General features: G+C 33.7%; 2 long non-coding RNA genes across 3 annotated transcripts in view; one reads left to right on the forward strand and one right to left on the reverse strand.

Annotated features, from left to right (window-relative positions):
* Positions 1-694: 694 nt before the first annotated feature.
* On the reverse strand, positions 695-10516 carry LOC143676469 (uncharacterized). Of its 2 annotated transcripts, XR_013172105.1 has the most exons (4): positions 10286-10516; positions 5049-5205; positions 1154-1205; positions 695-805 (listed from the first exon to the last, which is right to left on the reverse strand). It is a non-coding gene; the product is annotated as an uncharacterized LOC143676469 (long non-coding RNA). The 2 variants fall into 2 exon arrangements; XR_013172106.1 differs by lacking the exons at positions 695-805; positions 5049-5205 and having other exon boundaries at positions 1026-1205.
* The window catches only part of LOC143676468 (uncharacterized), a 53262-nt gene continuing 39525 nt past the window's right edge, over positions 10468-24204 (forward strand). Inside the window, exon 1 of the long non-coding RNA XR_013172104.1 lies at positions 10468-10798. This is a non-coding gene — a long non-coding RNA (uncharacterized LOC143676468). The remainder of the gene's footprint in view (positions 10799-24204) is intronic.

Genomic DNA, 24204 nt, shown 5'->3' on the forward strand with positions numbered 1-24204 from the left:
TGAATTGTCAGGAATCTATTTTAATCACACACAGAGCATATAACAAAGAATATTACTTGGGTAAGAATCCAGAGTCCAGAGAAAATCTATATCAGATAATCAGTTGTCTAAATTAGGCTACATCTATAATTATCATAACGGATTTTAAAACTTCAATTGCTTACTATGATAAACTTAATAAAATGTCAATGACAACAGAAGGCTTGGAAAATATATTGCTGTCTAATAGCATACATTATCAGTTTGCTACTTTGTACTTGTGTAAGAAAGAATGAACCATATGGTTCTCTAAAAAAACTGTAAAATTTCTGGGCAGCAGACCTTCCACTGGCAATTTCATTGCCCTCAGAGTGGCATGTCAGATAGTTTTATGCAAGTACATTAAAGTAAAATAGTGTACATATCAATTTGAAAGGAATGTATCCATTAAAAATCTGTCATATGGCTGTTTTGTCTTGACTCCCACTAAAAGCAGATTAAAGGAACTGTTGGCAACTCCGGTTTTATGAATATTCTAAATATTTTCTCCCTTACAAAAGGTCTTAGAGTTTGACATATTAACTATTCTAATTTATATCAATTGAAATATCACAATGTGCTAGTTGCAATGAATTTAGTTTTATTAGTCATAGCATTCTGTCTTCAGAGGGTAGAGCTTATTCATCTTTCCTAATGAAGTTATAAAATGACCCCTAGCTCATTTGATTAGAGTGTGGATTTTTCAACCTAGAGTCTATGGACAGTTTAAGTAACTGTCTTGAAATTTGTGCAGAAATTTGGATGCATAAGTCAAAGTGATTTTTTCCTAGGAGAAAATCAAAAGAGGCACATTATTTATAAAAGGATTGGAGCTACTTTTTATATAAAAACCATTTGGATATAAAAACATCATTTCATTGGACTTCCCATTTCTTTAAATAATCATCACTTTTCTAATTATTTTTTAGAAGTTGATAAACATCAACTTTGACACGTTATATAACAAGTAGTACATATTGTCCCAAATTCAAAGACCTATGAACAAGTTGTTTTGAAAATGTAATTTATTAAAAATTGCATTTTAATGTTTCTTTGAGAGATTAAACTAATGAATAGGATAGGTTTTGACCCTTTACGAAGTGTATTTATTTTCTAGCGATAAAATGTCACTTACCAATACAAGATTCATTGCTCCTTAAAAATGGCCATAGTTTATTAAACATGCCCTGCAATTCAAGGGTATAGATTACACATTAGTGCCAGGGAAGGGAAATGGGAACCAGCCTAGTAAAATTTTAGCACAGTAAACTCTGATCTTCCTTTCACTTGGTTTTCCAGAAACTCTATCGTTTTTTAAAAGCATTAAGTCTTTATGCTTTTAAAATGCTGATTTTAATTTTTATTAAAATATCATAATGGGCTTGTTTTAACTCTAGTCTTAGTCCTGATTGGCAACAACTGCCCTTATGACTTGGGATGAAACTGAATTACAACTGAGCACAGAATTAATCACTCTGTGGAGGGACAGTGTTTTACTTGCAAAATTACTTTGCAAGAAGTGATATTTAAAATCACATTCTTCTAGTAGTGTTCATCTCAGCTGTCATGTACCCCAAATTAAATTTTGCTGTTTTTTTTTTTTTACTGTCCCTAACTCAGTTGACACTACAAAACTACAAATACTTCTACTTTGCCACCACTGACAAATTGGGAATACAAGGAGCAGATTAGAACAAGCATTTCCTACATTATATTCTAAGGACTATTTTAGTCTAATCACTTATCAGTTGAGACAGAGAAGATTATAATTAAAGTTAAATAACACGATTTGGTACAACTTCCAATTTCCTGATTGCCATTTCAAATACCTAAGTGAACATCAAAATGTCATATTCTAAAAAGTACCAAGATCAGAACACTTAAAATGTCAACAAGAAGAGATAAGGAGAATTTTCCTCACTTCTATCCATTTCTCCTCTTTGATAATCTAAGCAGGCGTTGTATATATTTTAAAATATGCAGAACCTGGACCTGAAATGAAGCAAACCATCTCATTACACACAAATGGTGGCTATGTTTTATTCTAGCACAGAAAGTAGTTGTACAAACTGTCCATAGCTTTGACAGTGTCATTCTTTCGAGGAACCAATCATTTTAAAGAAGATTTGAGCACATTATTTTCTGGATTTTCAAGGACCTGTCCTGTTAGAATTCTCTGTACTTAGTAAGACGGAGACAAAACAGACTGTTCATACAACAATTTCAATATTTCGCAAATGAGAAAGAAGAAAAGTAAAGTAGAAAAGTGATACAGGTAAATTATGCTTGAGAATTGTTTGAAGAACTAGAAAAATTAATGAATGTGTAAAAAATGTAGAAGACTATGAACTTCAATTTTGTTTCTTCATACATGAAGATTGAAGGAAAATTATTTTTGTTGTTTTTTTAAATTAGTGTGTTAGGGCTTGATGCTGTTGTTTGCTTTAATAAAATTCCTCAGGGGCAAAATACTTTGTAATTCATAAATAAATAAAATAATAGATAATACTATTTATAATTAGCTAACATTTGTTAATTATATGCCAGGTATTAGTGTAGTTGTATAGTGTGTGTGTGTATATATATATATATATATATATATATATATATACTTGGTTAATTCACAAAAGTGATTTATTAGTTAAGTACTGTTATTGATTCTGACTTTACAGACAGAAAACTGAGTTCTAAGTACATTAGTCAATAAACTGTAAGGTTGGGATTTGAACCACTGCAGTCTGGCTTTAGAGGTCTTAATCATTATGCTATACTGCTTCTAAATATGCAGTTACACAAATATGGCAAGAGAGTTGTGCAAGTTTTTAGAGTGAGTTTTTTTAGAAGAATATATATATATATATATATATATATATCAGTACACTTTTATGAATTCTATATACTATGCTGATCAATATGATAGTCACTAGCCATGCATGACTATTGACCTTCAATTGTAGCTAGTCAAATACAAACTGGATTTTGAGTACTTATAAAAAAGGCTTTAAAATCTCTTTTTAAATATGTGTTTATTGATTGCAGGTCAAAATGACAATAATTTAGATATATTAAGTTAAAATATATTATTGAATTAAATTTCACCCTTTTAAAACTTTTTAATGGGGCTTTTAAATTTTTAATTACATATGCATCTTGCATTATATTTTGACTGAACATAGTATTATAGACAAATTTACAATATCACATCATTTATTCAGTTCTTTTATACATATATTATTTCCGCAATATTTTCTAAATAACCAATTGTACTCATAGGCCATGGCTATCCACTCTCAGTGCTTTTTAATTCCCCATAAGTTAAATTGTGAAATATTAAATTTTACTATGTAGTCACTGAAAGGTAAGCGGTCATCAGTTTAGAAATTAATTAACATTTTACACAGATCTCTCTAAAGATAACTTTTTATCAACTAAAATACTAAGATACCATCAGAGTGGAATAGAGAAAAAGCCCACCTTTTACAGAATATTGTGATAAAATTAGAATGTAATATTTATATCAAGAATCAAAATTAATTTGGATTGAAACTCCCATTAAGTCATAGGTGTGGTTGTGAACAGAATTTAAATTATTGAATGTTATTTACTTGAAAAAATTTAAACACTAGGGACAAACCATATTTCTTAAAATACTCTTAATAGAGCTTATCATATGGGTTTTGTTGGAGGTTTTGTTTGTGAGGGATATTAGTCTATTCTTATGTTACAATATCTGAGTTGGTTTCACTATCAGTCATGGAGAATGGTTTCGAAGTATTCCATACCATTCCATTTTCCGAAGGCTTTGTTTAGTATTGGTATAGTTTTCTCTTTACATATTCAGTGATCTGCTTGGTCTGGTTGTAGCAGGAGTGGATCTGAGATTGTTTCCTTACATCTTTCTAAGACAGTGAGGATACAATATATAAGGTATAACCTGTTTATCTAGTTTGGCTATTGAAGAAAAGAAAGGTAAGAATAATCAAAAGTAACATGCAAAAGCACAACATTGTGAGGTACAGTTGAAGAAATATTCTTACATATAGGCTTTCTATGTCATGGCAAGGAATATACATAGTGTATACGCTTTAAATGAAGTTAATGGAGAGTTGATGATGAGATAAAAATCACAGCAAATTCTGGAGTGCGTATGTACATTCCATATACTTAGTGTATAGCTATATTTATCTTGACCTCTTTGTCAATTAAGTTTTCAGTTTGTCAATGCCCAGAGTTTCAACTGTTGCTAGTATGCTAGAAAAAAGTTCATGGAGGGCGGGCCGCGGTGGCTCAGCGGGCAAAGTGCTTGCCTGCCATGCCGGAGGACCTCGGTTCGATTCCCGGCCCCAGCCCATGTAAAAAAACAAACAAACAAACAAAATACAATAAAACAAGAAAATGTTTAAAGATGTTTCCCTTTCTTCCATCCTTCCTTCCTTCTCTCTGTCTTTCCTTCCCTTCCTCCCTCTCTCTTTAAAAAAAAAAAAAAAAAGTTCATGGAGAATAAGTTCGCACTATCCTATATTACTAATTAATTGAATAAATGTATGTAGAAAAGCAGTAATCTAGGTTTTAAAATATCCTCCAAAGAACCGGAAACACATTTTAAATAATGCCATTTTTACAGTATAGAAAAGAAAATCTTAACAGCATTGGAACTAATTGTTCAATGTTTTCAACTTTGGGAATTAATATCTGTTAATATAATTAATAATAATATGTGTGTACATATATATGTATATATGTGTGGTGTATGTTTATACAAATACCTATGCATATTATGTATTCACAAGGCCAATATATTTTATGACAAAAATGTAGTGTTTTACTTAAGTACATTTCCTCCAATTCCTGCCTCCTGCCATTGCTCCACCTGGTTATTGACATGAGACATCAGTCTGATTTTCTTTCCATAAGTCTTGAGGCATGAATTGCAAATGGAAGAAAGGTGTCTTAAACTTGCTTAGGTAAAATGGGGACTTTGGGACCAAATTTTGATTACCAACAACTACGGGCTCGTATTCTTTGCTTACTCTTGCCTCCAAGTCAAGTTCCAATGTTGGACAATCAGGGAAGGTAACTCTTTGCACTGGCTTGCTTTGTATAAGACATTTTGACCATGATAGAAGCAAGAGTGTGAGGAATTAACATTGGCAACTTGTGGGTCATTTGTCCATATTTTGATTATCACTGTGAAAGAAAGGATAGTTTAGGAAATAGAACTCCAATAAATTCACACTTTGAACAGTGTACTTTTCCCACAAGGGAGAGTACAGGTAGCAGGAGAGAAAATCAAAACCAAACTGATCTCCTTGTACTTAACTTTTGTTTAATAAAAATGTTTCCATTTATTTCAGACTCTGCTCAGGTAAGAGAATCATAGTATTATATGATTTCTGTGTAAATAGAAAAGATCCAAATTCAATAAAAGCATAAAAAGTGGACAAAATGAAGAGAAAACCAATATGGTGTTTTTCTGTTTGTGTTGATTTTAAAGTTTTGCTTGGGGAAAAAAAAACTACAGGGGGCAAAAATTTTAAAATATTACAACATTGTAGTAAAAAAAAAGAAAGATAGGTTGATATGAAACAACATTAAAGGAATCTCTTGCATCAGTGTCTCTTCTCTAAGTGTTCTGTGCCATCCTCTCTAAATTCTGGCTTTTTTAAATAAAGGCTTGGGTTTCCATTATTCATAACATCTCCAGCATATAGTTTGCTTGTACTACTTTCTCTTTTAAAAGTTCTGTTTTCTGGGTATTTCAGGGGAGGGGGGGAGGGGCAGGGGATAGGGAAAGAGGTTCTTTTGCTGAATAAGAACATCTATCATAGTTTAAATAGGAATGACAGGTATCTTATTTAGATAAGGTGGCATATTACATCTTTGTTTCCCCTCCTTTTCCTAATACAGTGAGATCCATATAAAGACAAAATTGCTCTATCAGACCAAGTAAGTATCAAAGTCAGGCCCCATCTTCTGAGTTTTACATTTCATAACCTTTTGAATTCATCTTCAAGCCATTTGAAGGGCATTTGAAGTGGATTTCTGGTTTCTGTTGGTTACATTGAGTGATAATGCTGATGGAAATTTTTTTGGAGAAAGGTTATTGGCAGGGATTGTAGTGCTTCTGAAATGCTGTTACAGGCTGTTAAAAATCTGGTTTAAAAAAGAATGAAATAGCTCTGAATGTCAGTGTTCACTATTTAAAATACTTTTTAAATCTTTCAGAAGTTCTAACTCAGAATGAATTTCATATAAGAAATGTGGAAATTCCATTCCTGATGTTTTCCTCCTTGTTTAGTGCCTTTATTTGGAGAAATAACCTCAACATTTGATAATTGATAAAGTAGGATGCTAGTAAGCATTTCTCTGTTCACTCTGAATTCAATTGTTAAAGCTGATGTGACCATAAGAATTGAAAATAAGTGTCAGTCAAATAAGTATTTAACCATTTTAAGATATAAAGTAGAAACAAAAGAAATTCTTGGGAAAATTTTATATGGGGCAAAATATATACATATCCATAATAGGAGACTCCTTTTCTTCATATCAGGAAACAGCACTTCAAACACCATATGAGACATAATAATCATTTTCATGTTCAGATACAATAATTGTCAGCGATGTCTGATTTGAGGGTTACAAAAATGCACGCCAGCTCCCAGACAGTCTCACGGAACTGTCTCATTGCCACTGAGTAAAGTCATTTTCTAATTCTTCTTAAAACATGTGGCTACTACGTAGGAGGCTGACAATGGATTTTAATTTAAAATAACTCAGATTTGCAAAGACCAGAGAACTGTAGGAAGGGAGAATACACTCCTGTTCAGTTTTTAAAAATATTTTAACATTGTTATTGAAGCAGATATAGAAATACAGAAAAAAACAAAGAAAATAATCATTTCCATTACATCGACTTAGTCAATATATTTTGAATAATAGGGGAAACTGGGTGTTGGACATATAGAAACCCTCTGTTGTATCTTCATAATTTTTCTGTAATCCTAAACCTGTTATGAAAAATAATGTTTATTTAAAAACTATAAAATACATAAAACATTTTGATTCTAGTCATCACCTTCTGATTTTTATGTGTGTATTTTTTATTTTATACAAAGCTATTTTACAGTTAATCACACATTTTACTCCTTGCATTCTAGAATTTTGATGCAATATCACTTTCCTGCTATCTGTAATATATCATTTAGAATTTCCTTCAGTGATGGCCAGCCTATTATTTCACTTTCATTCTTGAAAGATTTTTTGTTGCTTATATAATTTTATATTGCCATGTATTTCCTTGGGCATATTGAGCATATGAATCCACTGTTTTCTATGTTATACTTGCTGTTTAAAAAAATCAGCTTTCAGTTTGTTATTTATTTGAAAGTTATTTTTGTTTTTCCTGTGGCTACTTTTACAATCTTTCTTTTTTGGGGGTGGGTGGGTGGTGGTTTGCAAAGTAATTGAGAAATATCTAGGTATGAATTTCTTTTTATATATAGTTTTGAAATTTTTTGACATGATGAATTTGTGACTTATTTTCCATTATTTCCAGAAACTTTTCTGCCATTATCTCTTTAAATATTTCTTCTAGTCCATGCTTTCTCCTTTCCTTATGAGATATGTTAAGATTTTCTCACTCCATTCAACTTTTCTCTTAACTTCCTTTTGTATAAATAACCTAAATTAGGACTTTAAATATGAGTGGCTGATAATCAATGTAGAAATGTTATATTATGAACTTTATATCATCAATAAAACTGACCAGTATTACCAGGCATTAAATAATAGTACCTCATTGACCAATATTCAAACAGCAACTTTTCTATCTGGTATTTTAGATTCTGGTACAGTCACTATCACTAAGACAATTAGTCAATTAATCTGAATTTCTTCATTTGTAAATCAAGAGTCAAACAACAAGAAGAAATACAGAATTATTATATTTCCTTTCAGGTTTATCATTCTTTATTCATTTTTTAAATCAATTCAACATATATTTGTGGAGTGTTACCTATGTGCAAAGTATATTCCTGGCACTGTTTTGTAGCAGTGAACTGAGTAGATAATGGTCTTCTTTCATAGACTTCAAAGTCTTTTGGAAGAGGTAGATAGTAAACAACTAGCTGTAGGATAAATTACTTAGACATAGTACTTAAGCGCTAAAATAGAGGTACTAAAGGTATACTCCTAATATAACTAGATGGATGAGATACAGCTGGAGTCAGTTCTGATTGAAGTGGGGTTCGCTTCAATGCTAATGAACTAGTTCATACTAGGTTCATACCCCTAGTACGCCAAGGGTTTGGGAATCTTACTTAACAACAATCCAAAACTATGTGAAAATTTAAGGGTTCAAATTGACATGATAGGGTCTACCTTCTGAAAGATGATCCATCTTGGAAAATGGTTTGAAAAAAGGATAGGAGTAACTGCAGAAAGACAAGTTAGAAGAATATTATACTAATTCGGACTGGCATATGCCCTATAAAATAAGTGTATTTATCATAAATAAACACTGAGATTTAAATGATGTCTTTTGCCTAAGTTAAACCACTTACCTACTTAGCCTCTTCTGATGTAGAGCAATCTAACGTTATGACTTGAGCAATATTTGGTAGTTCTATAAGGCAGACACCAAGAATTTAAGGCATATAGCTTAGAAAATGATGGGATCATCATTATATGGCTTTTTAAAAATGAAAGCTATGCAGAAAAGAGGAATTAATATATGAAGATATGAGTATTTAGAATAGAATTCAGAAGATGTTTGTGGGCTACAATTTTAATAAACAAAAGAAGATTCAGCACTCAAGGGGATAGTGTAAGCATATTCAGAGCTTGAGGAAAAGATCAAAATAAGGCATCTGAAAACAGTGGTATATAAATAATAGGAGGGACATATGTCCAATCTTTCTGCTCAAGTAGACAGTTCTTATATGTCCATCACATTACATCACAGTGTTCCTTATCTGCCTTTCATAAAGCTACCAGCATAGTAGATCAGGTAGAAAAATAACTACTTGCCAGTAAAAAGGTGGATAAACTAAAAAGTTACTAAAGGCATACTTTTCAAAATTCACTAAAGTATTAACAGTGATGTGATATTTTTAAATGGGTGGTAAAAAAAGCAAAAGATTCCCTGTGCCTGCCCTCACGTTAAAAAAAAATACTAATAAAAATAAAATAAAATAAGGCAATATGACACAATTTAAATCAAGTAAAAATTCTGGTTGGAGTGTCAAAGATGACTCCCAGTGATCCCTGTCTCCATGTCCTCGTGTGATTCCTGCTTGTTGATTATATACTCCACCTAGTGAATTGCTTCTAATAAAAAAAAAAAAATCGACAAAAGTGATGGGATATCATTTCCAAATTATTATTATTTTTTGATGCTTTGCCCTTTCTGACAACCCAAACAGAAAAAGACTATCATTCCACCACTTGGCCTGAGGCTTTCTCCTGTTTCTGCTTGAGGTGGACTGTGATCAGCAATCACTGCTTACCTCTTCCTCATGGAAGTCTCGCTTTGAAGTAGAACATTTTGATTAGTCCGTTTTGACACCATGGACATTCTGAGATCTTAAAATTCCAGCCAATCAACGATCACTTTAAAAATGTTTAAAAAATGATAAAAAGGACTATGACATCTGTCTTGCTGGCATTCTCTCTCAAACTCTTTACGCTTGCTAACTCTCATGAAGCAAGCTGCTGTGTTGTGAGTTGTCTGTGGAGAAACCACTGTGACAGTGAAGTGAGGCTAACCATCAGCCGATGGTGAATGGGGAACTGAGGTCCTCAGTCCAAAGGCTTGCAGGGACTGACTCTTGCCAACGGTCACATGGGAGAGCTTGGAAGTTCCCCTGTCAGTTGAAACTTAATATAACATCATCCCAGGACAACAACCTGTGAGATATCCTGAGCCAGAGGCCTCAGCCAAGTTGTACCCAGATTCCAGATCCACAGAAACTTTAAGACAACAAATATTGGTGTTTTAAACCTGTAAGTTTTTAGGTAATTTGTTACTCAGCAATAAAAAACTATTATACAGATAAAGAAACAGATTCCTGGTAAGTTATTTTTTTAAATAAAACAAGGCATTCTTCTAAACTTGGAACCTTAGCACCATCATACAACTGAAATCTGACCTCTTAGAACTAAGCCATTTACAGTGATTTTCCTTAACAGAAGATTGAAGACCAGCTCTCCAATTTCTTTGATTTTTCTGTGGGCTTTATCAAAGAATTAATTCTCATAATGTGATTACCTGAACTTATGTTATGCTTGGCTTTTCACCCTTTGGCTCGTACCAGTGTAGTGGCCGACACTTCTCCCTTTGTGAACTGAAGGCATCTGTGTCCCCTCCTGTTGGATCTGGGTTTGCCTGTAAGTGCTTCAACCAATGCAGTATGATGGAAATAAGGCTTTGTGACACCCAAAGCCAACCACAAAAGACCATGCAGTTTCCACCCAAATCTCTTATGATGCTCTTTCTAGAAAAAGCCAACAGCTATGTAAGAATGCCAGCTACTGTGAGATCATCGTGCTGGAGAGGCCATTGTAGATGATCTGGTAAATGGCTCCAGCTGAGCTCCCAGCTGTCATCTAGCTTCAAAAGCCAGCCATGTGAGTGAGCCATTTTGGAGTGCAGCCCACTTCAGTTTCAGATGACTATAACTCCAGTCAATATGACACTTGAATGTCTAAGCAAGAACTGCCCAGCTGAGCCATTCAGAATTCCTCACTCACAGCAAAATAAAATGGACTTTTTAGACACCAGGTAATTTGTTACGATACATTAGTAATAATAATTGAAGTGGCTTGTTCTAGAAGTTTATATAACATTATGGATTCAGTTTGCCTTTAATTCAATATGTTCTAGTCACTTTTTCTCCACTCTGATCTGTGATATGTGAGGTGGAACACACATATTCAGTGAAAAAATGAAAGATACAAGTGGTTCTCTTTAGCTAATGAAAATGTAAGGATAGTCACTAAAATTCATTGAGTCCACTTTTGATGAAAATTCTCAACTATCATCATGAGTATAATTGTGTTAGCCCAATCAAAGCATTTTTTTTCAGTTAGTGGCACTAACATGACTTCAAAGTTGTGCTTTACTTAACCAAAATTTTGCTTTATTCCACACAAATAGCGCTTTCCCAGTGATTTTTATTTTTCTTTGTGTGGCTATAATTTTGCCATTTACAGCTATGTCAAGTCATAATGTCTCTTTCAGATTACAAAATACTCTCATTTCCTACACTGAGAAAGACCCTGAAAGTGTATTCTTATTTGGATGCTCAGTATGCTATATTGTACAATCTTGATTACTTTTTAGAATGCAATTGTACATGTGGTAGACAGGAAAGCAACACAAAGGGACATTTTAGTTATACCAAAATTCTATATCACGGTTGGGGTAGTGGTTATTCACACAGTTGCACATAATTCTCAAAACTTACTTACCTGCACATTTAGGTTTTGTGTATTTTGTTATATGTAAATTACATATGAATACAAAGAATACGACATCTATAACAAACTATTCAAATAATTTTTGAATGGAAATGGAAATATTTTGAATCTATTCTTACTTTGGTATTTTCTCAAATTGATTTCTACTGAGGTAGTTTTATGTATTGCTTGGGATCTACAGTAAACAGATGACACTCTGAAAAAGTGATGATTGAAGTGAATTTAAGAAATAGTTTACTCACAAATATTTGGGAAGGGTTAAGAGAAAACAACAGGGCCAATCCCCAATACTATCTATACCTGAAGGGTCAAGGAGAGAAAAAAGTAACTAAGACCCAGTGAAGCAAATTTGAACTAACTGAGATAAGGGGGCTCACAGGACTCATGCCCATGAGTAGAATAAATCAGCCACTGGTAACCCATGATCACACAGGGAATGAACATGTGGATAAATATCATAAGTTACTCCCCGTGCTCAGACAGATCCCCTTGTCTGAGCTTTACATTGTCCATATTCAAACAGAAGACAGAGGCTGTGTTAGTCTGTTTTCAAGATGAACGCCATTAATCCTTTCTCCTTTTTCTTTTATTTTTAACTTTTTTATTGTATAATATGACATATATACAAAGCAATGAAAGAAAAAAACAATAGTTTTCAAAGCACTCTACGACAAGTAGTTACAAGACAAATCCCAGAGTTTGTAATGGGCTACCATACCATCATCTTAGATTTTTAATTCTAGCTGCTCCAGAATATAGGAGGCTAGAAGGAAGAAATATTTTTTATCATCACAATTGACATTTTTTCTTTTTTGTGTGTGAAAAATAACATATATACAAAAAAGGAATAAATTTAAGACACAACACAACAATTAGTGTAGAACAAATTTCAGAGTTTGGTATGGGTTACAATTCCACAAATTTTCGGTTTTTACTTCTAGTAGCTCTAAGATACTGGAGACTAAAAGAAATATCAGTTTAATGATTCAACAATCATATTCATTTGTTAAATCTTACCTTCTCTGTATAACTCCACCACAGCTTTGATCTATCTCACTCTTTAGGGGTATTTGGGCTATGCCCATTCTAACTTTCTCATGTTGGAAGGGGCTATCAATAATATGGGGTAGGTAGAGAGAACTAGCTGATGTTCTTTCTGGAGAGGCTGGGCCATCTAAGTTTTAGGACTTATCTGGTCCAGGGAGTCATCTGAAGGTTTTAGGTTTCTGGAAAGTTACCCTAGTGTATGGAACCCTTGTAGAAGCTTATATATTATCCTAGGTGCTCCTTGGGATTGGCTGGAATAGTTTTGGTTGGGGTTTGGCAAGTATGATAGGTAACAATGTCTAACTGAAGCTTGTTATCCAATATATAAGACTATCTAAAATAGTCTCTCAACTCTATTGAAACTCTCTCAGTCATTGATATTTTTGGTCAGGGTGGAATTGTTGATTCCATGGTGCCAGGGCCAGACTTATCCCTGGGGGAGTCATCTCTCATGCCTCCAAGGAGACTTTCATCTCTAGATGTCATATCCCACTTAGTAGGGAAGGGAATGATTTCACTTACAGAGTTGAGCGTAGAGAGAGTGAAGCTACATATGAGCAACAAAAGAGGTCCTCCAAAAGTAACTGTTAGGCATACTTATGAGTAGGTTAAACTTCTCCATTACATACACAAGAGTAAGCTTCAAGATGAAGGGCTTGACCTATTGATTTGTGTGTCCCTAATGTTTGACAGAATATCAGGGGATTCCCTGATGGTAAAGTTTAATAGTTCCATATTTTTTCTCCCACCCCTCAAGGGACTTTGCCAATACTTTTTGATTATCTGTTTAATATACTAGGGATATATCCAGGCATTACATTAAGAGAATCAGGATTAAGGGCTCTCATTCTTATTCTGAGCTCATTGTTTTTTGATTGTCTAAGTGAGCTATCCAGACAGATTGAGATAGATTTTGTGCTATAGAAAATTTAGGTAGTAGACAAAATAAAACTTTCTTCCTTTGGTCTCAAAGAGTAGGTACAGTTCTAAAATATAGACAATGTCTTCCTTACCCCTGTGTTCTGAATTACCTAAATCCCGACCTGATCAGCTTCATTCTTTTCTCTAAATACCAGGTTATACATATATAAAACAGCTTCTCAAGATCCAGAAATAAATAATTATCACTCCATACTAAATGTAACTGCTATAAAAGCTTACAATATAGGTCCCTGTTTTCTTATAAGCAGACCATACAATACTTGTTCTTTTGTTTCTGGTTTATTTTGCCTCACCAAATGCTCCACCCTCCTTTTTCTTTTAATTCCCCCATCAAGAAATGGAATCATCTCTATCTAGAATCTGGACTGACATCAGTGACTTGCTATACTGATAGAATTTTCCAGAAGTGATTTTCTGGGACTTTCAAAGTGAGGATACATAAGGGCTTACAGTCTTCAGCGGGGGTTGTTTTCCTTTTTGAGATAAAAAGAGTGATTTCTGTCTTACTATATATTTTAAATTAATCATTGCATACCGCCTTTGGAATCTGAAAGAACTGATTTAAAATAATAGCTCTGCGGTTGTGTGATTAATGGGAAATATATTTAAAATTCTGGGGTCTAATATATGTTATTGGTAAATTAAGATTATAATGAGTACTATATAGGGTTATTCTGCAGGCAAAATGAATTTCCTATGTCAGCCTATGTCCTGGGCTTAGTAATTTTTCTCTTTCAGCCAAATATAGTCCATTTCACTAATGAACAATGTTTTACATTGCACAATAGTTTATTCCATAAAATAGTCTCTTCTTTATTAGATGGGCCTGGAAATAGATATTCTTTTCTTAGTATTTTTTTTCCCTTCATATTGTTTCGCACATAGGTATTTTTCATTTGCATCAATAAACATTAGTTTGATTTCCTTAGATGTGCAAATTATGTAAAAGACAACCAAATAGATAGTTTCAACTATTTAAGGAAATATTGTAAACATTAAATAATGATAGAAGTTTGTGCTTGTCTTATACATTTTTTTGAAAATTTTATGTCATTTCTTTTGGTACAAAATAACATATATTGCTCTAACATCATGAATAATATAAATATTATCCTTCCATAGAAAAATGATTGAATAAATTCCGCTACCTATATTGTAGGATAGTATGCAGCGATGAAATATGTGATTGGTATTTGGTTGCATTCGTTCATCAGACACTTCAGTTCCTTACTGCTAAAATCTGTTCTAATTGGTTGTTGCCATAGTATCATCATAGTAATGATGAATTATATTGGAGGTTCCACTGGATTACTCTATCTTTATGAACATACTTGGCAGTTCATCCATGTTAGATATAAAAATAAAGCAAGTTTCTATGTATGTTGCTGTAAAACATGAAAATCAAATCCTATATGTTATATATATGATATTTTCTTAAATGATAATACAGGACATTGTTGAAAGATAAACACCAAAGTGCAAGCATTGATTAGATTGGTCTAGTTTTCCACATTTTTCTTTTAAAATGTAATTGGGGACTCCTTGTCTAAATTATCTAAATATGTATTTGACTAAAGTTATGATTTAGTTTCATGGTTCTAGTCAAACTCTATGTAAGTAAGCCAGTAAAAAATATTTAAGATCTTTTTAAGTGATCATGCTACTCCACAAATAAACATGATTTAATATTTTTGACTTTATACTGAATCATATAGCTTCACTTACATTATATATCGTTAGTAAATGCTTTGCTTTGAAACTTTCATTAAAATTACTGAAAATTTACAAAACGCTTTTCTACTTGAATTTTTTTTCTCTGAAGAAACTTGCTTTTTGTTTAGCTTGGTTTTGTTTCATTTTCCTGAAACCTTTTAAAATTGAACAAATGGAACAAAGTTCTTTTTTTGCAGAACATAATATTTAAAACAAGTACTCTATTAAGAAATAATAATTGTCCAGAAATAGTCAGATAGTATAAAAAACTAATATTTTAAAATATAGAGGAAAAAGAAAGTACAAAATATTAGTCATGTTACCGTACAACTGAACTTACTATGAATGATTTTGCATAATTCTTCAAGATATAAGGAAATAAAAACTTGAAAGGTCCCCCATGTCTTGTACAGTAATACAGAGCTCTTGTTTGTCTGTTATATCACATTTATAAAATAATAACCCAGACTCCCAACTGTAGCTCAATCTCAAGTACTTCACTTTGTGTGTTTTATAAAGTATTATTACTATATATCTTAATAAATTTTTTCTATAATTGAAATATAAAGTAGTTATTTTTGTTTATAATATTCTAAATCTATAGCATTATATTATCACCAGAAATATGTATTCCACTTAACAAATTTTTCCAGAGTAAGCACAATTGGGTAACTGCCTCAAGGTCAGCACCATTATCATCACCTCAATAAAACTCATTTAAACCACTGCCACCCCAAAATGTAATCTGTTTCTGACGTTCATCACTAGATATTCATTTTACCTGTCTTTGAAAATAGACTTTTTTGCGTGTCTAGCACCCTCCATTCACCATTATATATAAAAGATTAATTAATGTTTTTGCGTGTAGCCATAGTTCATTCATTCTTTTTTTCATGTTGCATAGTGCCCATAATGTATTTATCCACTCTTGTACATGTCTTCATGAGTACATATGTGTGGATTCTTAATCGTGTATCCAAAGCAATGAAATTTCTGGGTCATACTAGCTATTGCCCAGGACCCAGAAATCTCACTATATGCATGCATGTATGGTAATCAATATATTGTCAATATTTCAATGTAATCATATATATGCAATTAAATATATATAATTAGTTTCATATTTATGCTGTAACAATTTTCCACATGCTTAGTGGCTTAAAGGAACAAAATGTGTTATTTCATAATTTTGATTATCGGAAGTCCAAATAAAGTCTCATGGGATATATTAGTTTCCTAGGGCTGCTGAAACAAATGACCACAAACTGGATGTCTTAAAACAACAGAAATTTATTCTTTTACAGTTCTAGGGCCCAGAAGTCCAAACTCAGGACTTGACAGAGCCTCACTCCATCTGAAGGCTCTGAGGAAGAATCCATTCCTTGCCTTTCACCTAGCTTCTGGTAGCTGCTGATAATTCTTGGCATTTCTTAGCTTGTGACTGCTCTAAAATCTCTGCCTCTGTCCTACTTAGGTTTTCCCTCTGCATTTCTGAGGGTGTTCTTTCCTGTCTCTGAAAAGAAAACTTGTCATTGGATTTAGGGCTCACCTTAATCCAGGATGATTTCATTTTGAGATCCTTACTTTCATTTCATTTCCAAAGACCTTTATTCCAATTAAGGTCACTTTCTGAGGTTCTAGGTGCATATGAAATTGGGGAGCACTATTCAATTCACTTTAGTCTGCTCTTCAGCCCCCCAAAATCCACATCTGTCATAAATTCAAAATACATTAATGCCATCCCAGAATCCTCAAAAGTTTTAAACCATTCCAGCATCAACTCTCATCAAAATATAATTGATTCAAAACGTTCCAAATTTCATCACCTGAATTGCATAATCAGGTACAGGGGAGACACTTGTTATGATATATCCTGGGCCAAAATTTCTCTTAACCTGTGGACCTATGAAAATAGAAAATAAGCAATTGCTTCCAAAACACAATGGAGGGATAGGCAAAGTGCAGATATTCCTATTCCTAAAGGGAGAAAATAGAAGGTTCACTAGTCCTAAGGAACTTTAAATGCTAGCAGGGTAAATTTCATTTGGTTTCAAGGCCTGAAAATAATCTTGTGGCTGTATGCACTGTGGCTTTTTGTTTTGTGCCTCTAGGCTGGACTTGGGGAGGCTTTGTCAGCGCTGCCTCTGAGCCCAGCTCTCTGGTCTCTACTCTGCATCTATGGCTGTGCTTTCAGAGTTATTCTACTTTTTTCTTGAAAGTTAACACACATTTGCATCCAATTATCTCTATCAGCATGTTCTCTGTCTGTGGAATCCCAGAAGTCCAAATGGATCACTTCATTTTTTCCCCTATCTCTGTCCCTTTCAGACAATTTTGGCAGTGTTTCTGGTGGCATAACATTCTCAAAAACCCTGTGGATCTCTTATGTATGTCAAGGAGATCCACATCATTAGACAAGAGCGTTCTCCATAGATCTTTCCTGGATAGCCCCATCTGTTTGCCCGGCTTCTGTTGAGATGATTTATTGGATTCAGGAGTCAAATATTTACTCTCTTCAGCAAAAGTTTGTCTACCACACTCTCAGCCTTTCTCCAAAACATGCTTTAAGGACAAGTTTCCAATTTAAACATCCTTTGTAATCTAGAAAGACTGAAAATCTCTGAAATTGTCACTTACTGACTCCTTCTTGCTTAGCAGTTCCCTTTTCAATTGATCTTTTTCCTCACAATTTATGATAAGTAGCGAGAAGAAATCAGGCTGTGCTTTCAATACTTAGAAATTTCCTCAGCTAAATGTCCAAGCTTAAAATTTTTGCTGTCCACCCAACAAAAGAACACAATTTGGTGAAGTTTCTTCTTATTTATAATGAGGATTTCCTTTCCCTCTGTTACCAATACTATGTGCCCCATTTTCTTGTGAGACTTTTCCAAAAGCACTACTAATGTTAATATTTCTATCAATGTTCTGTTCATGACAATATATGTATTCTCTAGATGACAGAACCTTTCTGCCCCACCCTCTTTATTTCTTTCTGAACCCTCATCAGAATTGCCTTTAAGATCCACATACGTGCGGTTTTAGTTACTTAGGCAGCACAAAGCAAATACCATGAAATGGTTTGGTCTGAACAATGAAAAAACACTAGCATACAGTTTTGAGGCTAAAAAAGATCATCCAAATCAAGGCATCATTAAGGTCATGGTTTTTTCCCAAAGACTGGCTGCTGGCAATCCTTAGTCTTAGTGCCACATCTGCTGGTTTCTTCCTTCTCTTCAGGGTTTCCTAGATTTCAGCTTCTTGCTTCCATGGCTTTCTCTCTCTCTCTCCATCCTTTTTATAAAGGACTATAGTAGTGTGATGAAGTCCCATCCTGCATGAGGTGGGTCACACCCTAACAGAAGTAGCCTTAACAAAAGATCCTATTACAATGGATTTATACTCATAGGAATGGATTAGATTTAAGGACATCTTTTTCTGGAGTACGCACAATTACAAACCACCACATCTACTTCTTCAAGATAATCTAGGAATTTCCCATCAGGTGCTCCAAAATTCTTCCAGCCTAAACTCACTATGAAATTCTAAAGCTGCATACTGTCAGGTATTTGTTACAGCAGCACTGCATTTGCAAGATCTGCTAGATTCCTAGCACTGCTGTAACAAATGACCACAAATTGGATGTCTTAAAACAAGAGAAATGTATTGTCTCATAGGTCTGGAGGCCAGAAGTTCAAATTGAAACTCAGTAAGTCCACACTCCCTCTGAAGACTCCAAGCAATTCATTCTGTACCTTCTTACTTGCTTCTGATGGCAGCTAGAAATCTTGTGATTTATTTGAGGCTGCCCTCCAATCTCTGCCTTTGTCATAATCTGGTCCTTTCCTCTACATGTCTGAATGTGCTGTTTTCTGTCTCTTATAAGGACATTTGCCATTGGTTTTAGGGCTCATTCTAATCCAAAATGAACTCATCTCAAGATCCTTGCCTTAATCACATCTGCAAAATCCATTTCCAAATAAGGTCACATTCTGAGTTTCCTGGTGGATTTGACTCTTAGGGGGATATTGTTCAACTCGTTATAGTAGGCTGAAATCAACGTATGGGAAGGGTGTGTTCTTTCCACAGGCTCTAGAGAAGAACCCATTTCCTTGCTTTTTCCAGCTTTTAGAGGATACCACCATTTCTTGGTTTCTTGCCCAGTGAGTAATCACATCACTCGAACTTCTGTTTCTGTTATTGCTGTAGGCATATCTCTTTCTCTTACTGTCCTCATTCTCTTATAAAGATGCTTGTGATTACACTGGTTCAACACAGATAATCCAGGATATTCACCCCAATTAATTTAATCTGCTTAATCACATCTTCAAAGACTTCTTCCATGTATGATAACATCTTAGAAGTTTCCAGGGATTAGGACATGGACCTCTTTGGGGACCATTATCCTGTCTAACACAATATATATTCAGTTTTGGAGTTCCAGATATTTTATATCATTTCCAACACATTGGAAAATAAAATGTTTAATGTAAACATTTTGGTGAATGTGTATTCATATGCTATTGTATATGTATTTTTTGTATACAAAAAAATTGTATATTTTTGTTTCGATTTTTAAAGTAATGTTTATTTGAATTTTAATTTACTTACAATGATATTCATACTTTACAAGTACACAGTTGTGTACAAATGGGGTATTTTCATACAATAGAATACGACTTGGCAAAATACAAGAGTGAACACATATACCAAAACCAATATGAATTGCTATCAAATACTTTATGTTGTGCAAATGAAGCCAGACACAAAGACTAAATACTATATAATTCCAATTATGCTAAATTCTAGAATAAGCAAAATTTCCCTTGTGTCAGACAATATCACTAGATTTATCTAGATGTCCTTTTAGTTCCTAAGTCTTACTTCTCAATTATTTGTGACAAATTCTCTCTCTCCTCTCCTTGAACTCAAAGATTTGAAATCTTTGCCATATCTGAAGTTTTTTTCTCTTTTGTGTATTTTCATCTTTTTATTCTCTCCATTCTTAAGACTTCATATTTTCTGCCAAATAATTCTCATTTCTGCTTTATCCAATCTTTTATTTAATTTTAGTTACTCTATGTTTAATTCTACCTTTCCATTTGACTTCATGTGATTGAATATAGATCCTTCTGAAATTGCCAACCTTTCCACCTTTATTATTGGAGATATTGATCTTAAACTTTTAAAAGTCCATTCTGATGGTTTCAATCTCTGACTCTTCTGTGGTTCTCTTGTATTGTCCATATTTCTTCTTTGGTTTTAATTCCTTGGTGTAGTTCCATGACTTACTCTGTACTTCTTTTTAATTGAGTGGTGGATATTAGATACAGAATTTTAGAGACTCTAGATAATGTTTTCTTTTCCCTGGAATATTTAATTTTTTTTATGGCAATTGGGTACTTTATTGACCCATCACTCTGACTAGTAGAGGCTAACCTACTTTTGGTTTGCTTCTAGGGAGTGACTTTTCTGGGACCATATTTTTATTTGTTACGTGGCCCTCTGGCTTGGCAGTCTCTCAGATCTCATTAGTTTTTACCCTAATACCTCAAGACTACTGAATTATCTGCTTATGTTTTTGCACTAATTTTCTATGGCTGCTGTGGAAAAAAATATTAAAAACCTAGCAGTTTAAAACAGTACATATTTATTACTCGACAGTTTGTGTGAGTCACGAGATTGAGCATGATTTGTTGCATCGCCCTCACCTTGCTCACAAGGCTGCAATCAAGGTATCATCCAGGTAGTGTTTGCATCTGGAGGGTTGACTGGGGATGAATCAACTTCCATGCTCATTCAGGTTCTTTTCAGAATGGCTTGGCTTCTTGGTTGTTATTGACCACTTATAAAAAAGAGGCAGGAGAATCAGGGTCAAAGAAATGATGCAAACACAGAAACAAAAGTCATAATAATGTGGTCACAGACTATAGAAGTCAGAAGAGGTAAGAAAACAGATTCTCTTCTAGAGTTTCCATAAGGAAAATAACTGTAATAACATCTTAATTTTAGCCCTGCAAGACCTATTTCAGATTCTGAGAACTTCCAGAACTGCAAGATGATAAGTTGGTATTGCTTTAAGCCACTAAGTTTGTGGTATTTTGTTATAGCAAAAAAGCAAGCTAATGCATCTTCTCCCCAAGATTATGGATCCTCAAGTCCTGCCATTCTTCATAATTTTTAAAGTACATTATCTGGTTTTATAGCTATTCTCTACAGATGGCTAGTCTAATATCAGCTACTCCATAATACAGAAAGTAGAAGTCACAAGTACAACCTTAATATAAACAAGTGATTCATCTCATATTCTTGGTAATATGTTTCCTTATTTTATTCACAATAATGAAAATAATAGATAATTCATTAAGTGGCTCTGAGGATTAAGTGATATAATTAAATGATATGATGGTTGATTTCATGTGTCAGTTTGTCTAGGTTATGGGGTTCATTTTTGGCCAAGCAAGCACTGGCCTGATTGTTCCTGTGAGGGCATTTCATAGATGGATCAAAATAATTAGCCAACTGATTGCACCTATAATTGATTACAGTTGCGATTAACAAAGAAGAGTAAGAGGTGTCCACTCATCCATTCAATTGGAGAACTGAATATTTCAGCATTCAAAAAGAAGAGTATTTATCTACTTCAGACAGCCAGTTTTTTTCTAGGGGAATTCCTTGTCACCTTTATCCAAATTAATAATGAAACATTTCTCCTGGGGACTTCAATGTTAACTTCATTCAGTTTCTAACTTACAGACTACCTTATAGAATTCAAACTTGTCAATTCCTATGATCTTGTGAGGCAATTCCTGCAATAAATCTCTTAATAATTACATATACACATATACATATCCTGTCAATTCTGTTTCTCTAGGTAACTGTGACTAACATAGATTTTGGTACTTAGAGTGAGGTTGGAGTTAATTGCATCTCCTGAAGCATCTCACATTCTAATAGCCACTCAATAAAATACGGGGTTTTCCACTGAAAGCTTCCTCTCTGGAACTGCAAAACTTCAATGGCTTTAGATTCTCAGAGTGAAAAAGCTGGACTTAGGTCTCTTCCCATGTCTCTTGCGAGTATTTTTTCTCATAATGACCTGTTTTTCTACTGAGGGACTTGGCACCACTCAACCCACTTGGTACCTCCCTGGATTTCCTAACTGCCATGGGTTTATTTTTTAAACTCTTCTTCTTCAAAAAGCCACATTCAGCTGACCCATAATGCAGGCTCCTCCCTTCTGGTCATTTGGATCACCATACTCTAAGGAGCCAACCACACTCATCTCTCTCTGAAAGTCCTACAACATCAGCAGCAATCAAAGCTGTGCTGTGTCCAATTCCTCCAAGCCCTCTTTCCTACTTTGACTCACCAAAGTTACTAGTGAGAAGAGAGAAAAAGGAAAATGTCCTGCTTCTAAGTAGGACCTGGATGGGCTGCACCAGGATGGCACTGTCTTATTAAACTCAACTGCCCTGTGTCCTGAGGACCTTTTGAAGTGACTGGACTCTGGGGAAGGGACAGCTAAGTTGTAAGAGCAGAGAGATTGCTACTGTGGCCCTCCAAACATGAACACTATAAAGCCCCCATCTCAAACCCAAGTTTCTGGGTATTTCTCTGAGAAATGAGCTTTGTCCCAAGGATGAACTGCAAACCATGAATAATACAAATGGGTTTGACTATTAAACTGTAACAATATTGTAATATAGAGATATAAATGCTGAGAAGTTAGTTTTGCAATTAAGCTTGCCAATGAAATGAGTCATTTCATACTTGTTTTAAGCTTAAAAAATTAAATCACCTGCTGAGCAAAATGAAAATATCTGCCCAATCATTGAACTCCGAGGACAGTAGTAAATAGATGCAAATGAAACTGAAAAAAAACTTACAGAAAATAATAATACTACAAAATATTATGGAACCTTCAGGACATTTGTTATGTATTATCAAATACATAACATAATTTGACTCTGCAATAATATAAAGGATGTCATTTTGACAGAACTCTTTGGAAAATGGATCTTTTCCAATATGGAATGTTGTATGCATTTGTTCACCCTTATCATACTCTTTTGAATCACAATACTCTATGTAAACCTAATAGACTATACATTTCATGAGGGAAATGACAGTAGCTTTAAACACATTTGATGTCATACGTATGATAAGCTTTTAATAAATGTGGTTAAATTAAGTGAAACTTAAAACCTTACACATACATAAAGTATCATTTCACCTAATGTTCTTTTGCCATGAAAGTTATTTTTTATAGTACTCTAATTTGGAAATTAGAAATCTATGTATGATTTATATTAGAACTATAAAATTTGAATAATGAGACTATAATTGTTCCCTGCAAGGCTAGATGACAGGAAGTGCTTATAATTGAGAGTAATACATTTATGGGTACACATGGGGTGAAAATGGTTGCATTTGAAATTATGTACATATGAAAAGATTAAAGACAGGATATGAGCAAACTGGCAACTGAATAATATAATATTTATAAAATGCTTAAATACACCCGGCATTTTCATAGATACACAGCCGTTGTGGTATTTTAAAAAATATTCTCTACTCAGAATTCTGATATATTTGCATTATCCTGAATCACACTCAAAATGCTCCATGTACTCCTCTTGGCTAACTTATTTTCTTCTCCAGTTCTTTATCTAATTAGAACACAAAACCTTTTAACATAATTAAAATATCGAAAAACATATAAGCTGTTCAAATTTGGGTATGTACAAATTTTCATGCAAACATGTAGAAAAAGAGAGAAAGGAAAAACTTTGTGCTTTCAATTATTGTGAGAAATCATTTAAAAAATGGTTATTATATCGTGTGATATTTTGAAAGATATCCCCACCTCAAACACATCAGTTATGTTTCATAGCTACCACTATTCAAATAAGGAGAAGTAATTAACCTTTATCTATATTTTAAATTACATTTCATTTATCCATAATGAAATGTTCACCCGACTTCACTCTTCCCAAATGCAGAAAT

Source organism: Tamandua tetradactyla, chromosome 3 (assembly GCF_023851605.1).
Source record: "Tamandua tetradactyla isolate mTamTet1 chromosome 3, mTamTet1.pri, whole genome shotgun sequence".
In the NCBI taxonomy this organism is placed as follows: Eukaryota; Metazoa; Chordata; class Mammalia; order Pilosa; family Myrmecophagidae; genus Tamandua; species Tamandua tetradactyla.